Here is a 7395-nt window from a genome sequence, read left to right as displayed (position 1 = left end):
GGAAACGTTTTCCTGAGTCTCTTGAGCATCAGTCATTTGAAATGTCAGGGGTCACGTTAGACTGAACAGCAATATTCTATCTTTCCTTCTGTGATCGGGGACATAAATCTGTGGTTATTCACCATTTAAAAGTCAGAGGCTTTGGAGGAAAAAGTGATTTCCATCGCCACCTTGTGTCTAATACAGAAAACGCCAATTCTCCCCAAACCACCCAAGTGCTTAAAGAAACTTCACAGGGACTCTTTGATTAAACCTGCGGACAGGAGCATGATAATTTTCCCATTTATTTCTGCGTGCTGGCATTACATATTGCTTCTGAGCTCGCTGCCCCCGAGACCTGTGGCATTTCCACCAAGCGGCGCGGGGGCTCAGCCCTGGGCTCCCTCCCAGCTCCTGGGAGTAATCTGCACCAGGGCCGGGGGGGGCTCGAGCCCCCCGCAGCTCTCAGGCCATTGCCTGGGCCCCTCTCTCTGGGGCAGAAAGCTTTAGGAAAGGTCCCTCGGCAACAGGGCTGCTGCTGTGGAGCCCCATTCTAGATCGTGCTCAGCCCCATGGCAACCAGCCCTCAGCCCACACCAGGAGCCCAGTGTGGCTCAGACCCTCGCACCAGACGCTGCGTTGACCTGTTTCACCCGTTTCTGTGCTTAACACTGGGACTCGTGTTCAGGACCAGGGTTAATCTGACCCACAGGTAAGATTTTTATTTTTTTTTTTGCAGGTCCCATTTTTTACCAAATGCCACATTTCTCTCATACAATCTACAGTGAATTAAGGCTCTAACTTTAAACCCTCCGTATGTTGACCAGGTTAAAGGTGCAGGAGCTCTGAACAGGAATACGTGATTACAGAGCTGCTCGGGGATCTCTACTAATCAGCTCAGTATCTGCTTAAACACCTTTACAACATTACTCAAAGGAAGCAGTAAAGATAAAAAGGGCTTCGAGATTATCAAGAGAAGACGTAATTATGCTCACCATATTAATATTTAGCTTAGTGTTTGTGCACAATCTCAGCAGAATAGGTGAGTTGTTCACATACTTTCAAGTTCTGAGTAAAACTAAGGATTTTGTAAGACACTAACTTATGTAATATTAGGAATAAATGTGTCTTTGTATGCTAACTTTCTCTCCTTTAACGTATGCTCAATTAAGTCTTTAATCCATACGCTCTCACCTCAAATTCTTGCACCTTTGCTGTCGGCAAAACATTGACATTTAAAATTAGTTACTAAAAAAGTGTAGTACTGACTTAACTGTGCTTTGTAATTAAAACTGGTTCATCCTTCACTCCATCCATTCCCTCAGCCCCCAGAGACTACAAATGTCACGTGGAAAATGCCTCAGAAATACCTGGCAACGCAAGCAGCCTGAACATATTCCTGCAAGGTAAGGAGTCAGTGGAAGAGGAAAGCTGTCAGGGCTCTTAATGGTGTGGTTAACATTTTCAACCGTCTCAGCTATTCCTCTTTGCTAAAAAAACAGAGACCATTACAGCAACCTTTGATGGGTTTGTGTCACTTGCCATCAGTAATGATGCATAATATCTGAACCTTTCCGATTTCAGCCCTCGGTTAAGGGTCTCAGATCCCACACAGCCCTTTGAGTCCCCAAAAGGGCAGCAGGGACCCCAGAGAGGGGGGTGTGTGTGTGTGTCTGTCTGTCGACAGTCCAGGGAGTTGCCCATAGGTAGTTACGTTACTATAGACAGTGTGCCCTCCAGAGTGTAACAACTTATTGTGTGCTTTATTCAGAACAAAACTAATCTGACAAAGAAAGCACCACCGAAGGGATTACACAGAGAGAACCTGCTTGGATTTTCCTCACTGTAATGTTAACAGCAAGCTGTCTCTGCAGTCCCTTTACAGCAGTACATCCCTCACCACTAACTGCTGGCCTGAACCTTTGGCAAGAACAGCAAATAATTTAAGAAATTTCTAATGTTTCTTATCCTTTTCCAGTCCCTGGGATAGCAGCAACCAAGGGGAAGTTAAGCAGAGCCCAAAAAGTGATCACTCTGCATTGCATTAGTCTTCAAAGGAATGTGCAAGTAAATCTGCTGTATTTGGAGAAGATGCATAGAGGTTTGACAGATCAGACACCTACCCTGAGGACACTGAAAGTCATCACCAATGCAGATGGCAAACCAGCCACCAACCATACCTGCGTTTCAACATGCCACAGGAGGAAGTTTCAGAGAAAATGTATTCTTAGAGAAACAGGTAAAAAGTTCAATGTAGCAAATGTATGTTTAGGTATGTCAGAGGATGGCAGCCTTCAATTTCATATAGCTGATACCTTAGCAGTTATTTTTTTTAAAAAATGTACCTTTCTATTAAAAAAACCAAAACACTAGGAGAAAGTAACAATCCAAAATTAATACTACTGAAAGCTTCAGGTTTTAGAACAATTCCATGCTGTTGTTTTCCCTTCTTTTGGGATGGCCAGGAGGTTTTGGCAAATATAGTTTCCAAAATTAATACATACAGAAAATTCTGTACATTGTGAAATTGCATACAAGCAAGAAAACTGTCTCTAGTACTTTACTGCAAATTGCCAGGTGTGCAGCCACCTCTTGCCAACTGTGTCAGCGTGCAAGTCATTCTAGACTTCAACTGCTTCTGGTTCTTCAGTTTAAACTGAAACAAGCATCTGGTTTTAAAACTTCTTTTTATTTCCAGTGTTTCTACCACAGTTATCAAATTGTACTCTAACAGCAAAGCTGCCCAAGCTGAAAGTTTCTGCAGAGGGTTTGACTGTCCTGCAAGTGCACCACAAAAACCAGACTTTAAAGAGTAAGTACCAATTCTCCTTGCTCTGCTCAGCGCTGTAAAGGACAAAAATGATACTGGCTTTCACACACACAGGTTTGACAAAGTTCTCCCAAACAGCAATTTCTCTAAACAGCAGTATTGCCTCTACCAATAAATGCACTGGCCCAGGTGCTTTGTGAATCCATGGCTGTGATGAGGAAGCGGTATTTAAGCAGTGGCTTTCACAAGAAGTCACCCACGTTTGCCCCACCAGGGCTCCCAGCTTCCCCCAGAAACCTCACCTGACTCCTGTGGGAAGTTGCAAGCCTCGCTACTGTGACCGGGCTTACACACCGATTTCATCTGGGCACCAGGCAGGAACTAGGAGATATCTGAAATATTTTAAAGTCAAAAGTCTCCAAGATTCTAGAGAGATTTACAGCTTCCTGTGAAGGCCTACAGGAGACTGAAATGTTCCTCTGCTCTGGCCCAACCTAACCAAAATGAGGAAAAGTTTGAACTGTCAAAGACTTGTAAACACATTTAAAATGTTATTCTCTATCTCATTTTAGGGAGAATTCCATACACAAATGGCAAAGATATGCTGAACAGACAAAAACTAAGGAACATCTTTAAAGTGCTCACCGCTTGCATCCTGTTAGCCTTCATAATACCCTATATCATGTTTATTATATATAAAATTGCCTGCCCGGTAAGTTTTTGAACATGGCAGCTTCTCATTTCAATCCCCCCCCGAATACAGCCTTTCAGGTATGACCGCTGAGTTCAAAAATGTTTACCAAGCTCTTGGGAAGAGAGAAGTGTCTTATAGACAGAAGCTGTGTGCTCAGTACAGCCAGCCAAGCAATTGGATTTGCAGACCTCCTGAATTCACTGTACTGTGATGACCACAACCATCTCACAAACTTCTTGATCTATCAGGACGCTGCTCTTCCTAGAGGAATCTTTGTTCCTCCTCTTCAGCAGAGATCAGCAGCAGAGTAATTCACTAGCTCCCTGTCAACCCAGCTACTGGTTTATGGGAGGCATGTCTGATTTTTGGTTGCAATCAACTGCTCCTCAAATTACTGCTGTCAGTGTGAGGCCATTCTGTCAAAAAGCAGCCCAGCACCACCTTGTCCTGTGCCCAGCAGCTGCTGGCCAGCTGGGAGAGGCACTCCCAATGCCAGAGGAAGAACAGTTTAGGGGTAGAAGAGGCAAGGCTTTCAGAGGACAGTAACCCTCTCATCTAGGCTGCAGGATAAACGACTGAAGCATGCTGGCTGAGGGCGTGTGTACAAGAGGGAGATGCTGAGAACAAAAGACATCAGGGGCTGCGATACACCAACTTCTGTCTGTAAAGCCATATTATTTCAATGCCTAAAAATCCAGTAGCATTCACCATGACCTCTCCAGAAACCCCCAGCTTTTTTTGGTTTGAACTCCCCACCATCCCTTACACAGCTCCAAACTGCTTTTGCTTCTTTCCCCAAGTGCCTGTGGCCTGTCTGGATCAACAGTTCCTGGTGCTGCAGAAGCAGCCCGGCTGCAGACAGCATCCCTGTGCCTCAGCCAACAGCAGCACTTCAAACCCTGCTTCTGAAGGGCACAAAACAGAAGACACTGGAAGTTCTTGCCTGACTCGCAGCTTCCCTTCCCCAGGTACTATGGTCACTGTTAACCAAATCTGACTGAGGGATAGCGGGCCCCAAGGCCAGCAAGTTTCCAAGCGGGCATCTGATTAGGTAGTCAGGAGACAGCTAAATCTGTCCCGGGGGGAAGCCGGGTGGGCTCCGCCATCCCCATGCAGGCTGGCAGCCATCTGACAAGCCCTGTGGACCGCCTGGGCAAAGAGCACACGCAGCACGTGGGCACAAGCGGAGACAGGAGGGAGCTAAGGGAGAAGACAGGAGGGAGCTAAGGGAGAAGACAGGAGGGAAGCTGGGGCGTTGGGTGTGGGGAGGATGCAGGGGGCCCGTCCGGGCTCTCCACAGGGTCACCTGGCTTTAGGTGCATTTAAGCACCAGTTCCTGTGCTTTGAAGACAGACCTGTCCCTTCCCTCTCCAAAAATTACATATCCCTGAACTCTGAAGGTGCCTTTTCATTAAATTATTTAAGCTTGTGCTTCCTACCCCATTAAGCGAATTGCTAAAGTTGAACAGTTATACTCTACTCCCACCTCTCGCTGTTGACCTGGGATCAAGCCACTTAACTTCAGTTTATCTGGTTACTTGTCTGTCACCCAGCTCTAACAACTGCCTCATGGTGAGACCAGAGAGCTTAGCCCTGTCGACACACAAGAAGCCCTCTGTACACGTACAGAACAAACCACTTGAGAGCATTTAATTTGCAGAAATTATCAGTAAATAATTTCAAATAGCAAATTAAAATTACCTCAACTTCTGAGTAGAAAAAGGCAGCATGTGAGCATATTATTCACTGCAAATCACCCACTTAGATCTTCTTGGAGTGTAACTGTAGTGAGAAATGTGCTATAGTGAGAGGTTCGGAAATTGAACAGAGACCCTTAACAGCCATTTCACACAAGCCACTGAACAGACGTCAGGTGGTAACACCTTTGGGCCTCTACTGAGCTGAAAAACATGTGATCAGAATTAAGGCAAAAGAGTTTTCATGTCACTGCTCCCTCAGGTGTGCTGTAACTTCAGTTCAGTTCAGCCAGGACATGTCACGCCACTAAATTACTGATCCGAAAACTGCGAGCGCTGGTGTTAAGACAGTAGTCTAGGAGTAGGGTTGTTTAATATTCCTCTGAAATATTTTTTCTTCCCTTGCCAGACAGATGTGTAATAGCAAGACTCTTACACAAAAAGATCCAAAATCATCATCATCTCTGAAACCTACCCATGAAAAGCTGCAGGCCTCGGAGGAACTCCCTGCATCACCGCTTACTGGAAACAGCAGAAAGCAACTTTTGAGAAGACTCCCATATGCTGATTCCTGTCATTAACTACCCATATGCTTATTTTAATTCCCAGATACAGGAAAAACCTGTTAGCATAAGCAATAAATATTTCATTGACATTCCAAACTCTGCCTCTCCCAAATTCTTAATTTTTTCCCATAATTTGTCACATGCATTTGAGGTCTGGGCAAAAGGAAAAGGAAATAATTTCCAGTATTTTTCAGTCTTGCAGTTAAATAGTTCAGACAAGGAGCATACACGTAGCAAACTCATGCCAGGACACCAGACCTTCTCCTCCAGCCTCCCTGGGAGTAATGCAGATACTAATTGCTGAGTTTTAGCTCTTGTCTCAGCCTGAGTAGGTGCATCACATTTTCATGTGCTGTCACAATATGAATCTCTGATCTATCTGCAAGGTACTTACATCTAATGCAATCTTCAGCTCTCAGATATGAACTGCCAAAGGCTACAGCTGTCTGCTTACAGAGAAGAGCTCTCATCTCAAGTTCCCAGAATCTGCATAAATGAACAGGAGCAGCCTTCAAGCTTCGCAGTGAACAATATACCACTTCCCCCTAGTGATGCAGATCCTGTTCATCTAAATCAACATCACGAATGCTCTGAGGGGAACCAGAAGAATTTCACACAAAATCAGTATCTCACAACAGCATAGAAAATGTTGCACAGAAACAGTAGCAACAGTTTTTTTGTGGAAGATGTATGAGGTCACTAAGCTATACAGTGTGGATACAGCCCTGGCCATGTGAAATGTTCCAGGCAGGTCAAGTTTACTGCAAGAACAGCGCCCAAGTATAAGCAAGTATTTGAAATCCACAAAGTAAGTTACATTTACCAGCACCAAGGCATCATAAACTGTACGGAGGATCTACTTAATGCGCGTTAAACCGCATTTTGATTGTCAACATTGCTGTTACAATTGCCCCAGGCTCTAAGTGCCACATCCCCACAGGAACGCAACGAAGAGGCGATGAGACACCACAAGGCGCGCATTGCCACCGCGCCAGGTTGGCTCTGACTCCAAAACAAATTATTATTTTAAACAAAGCAACTAGCTAAATCAGCCCCAAGCTTTAGGGCTTTCTGCAACGCCAGACTCGTTGAGCCCTATTAAAATCCCTCCGACTGGACGTTCCCAACGATCCCCAGCCCACACATGCACCGCGTGCCCAAGGGCCTTCGGCAGCGAACATGGCGGACAGCTGTAGGCGGGGCGGTGAGGGGACTGGAGAGCCCTCTGCCAAGAGAAAGGTGAGATTTCCCTTCGCTACCCCCGAAACTTAAAAGGAGGAACCCGAAAAGATGATTTCGTTGGCAGGAACCACCTGAAAGCTGATGTATTAACTGCCAGGGAAGGGAGTTTCAACTCCCACCGAAGCCAGTGAGGGAGGGGAGCTGAGAGGGACCTGAGGAGGAGTGAGGGGGAGCTAGGGGGAGTGAAGGAGACCTGAGCGGGAGCTGAGGGGGGAAGCTGAGGGGGAGCGAAAGAGAGTGAGGGAGAGCTGAGGGGGAGCGAAGGAGAGTGAGGGAGAGCTGAGGGGGGAGCTGAGGGGGAGCTAGGGGGAGTGAAGGAGACCTGAGCGGGAGCTGAGGGGGGAAGCTGAGGGGGAGCGAAAGAGAGTGAGGGAGAGCTGAGGGGGAGCGAAGGAGAGTGAGGGAGAGCTGAGGGGGGAGCTGAGGGGGAGCTAGGGGGAGTGAAGG

Source organism: Athene cunicularia (assembly GCF_003259725.1).
Source record: "Athene cunicularia isolate RWA chromosome 19 unlocalized genomic scaffold, athCun1 chr19_part1, whole genome shotgun sequence".
Taxonomy (NCBI): Eukaryota; Metazoa; Chordata; class Aves; order Strigiformes; family Strigidae; genus Athene; species Athene cunicularia.
The sequence above is the reverse complement of the archived record's forward strand: the minus strand, read 5'-3'. Positions refer to the sequence as shown.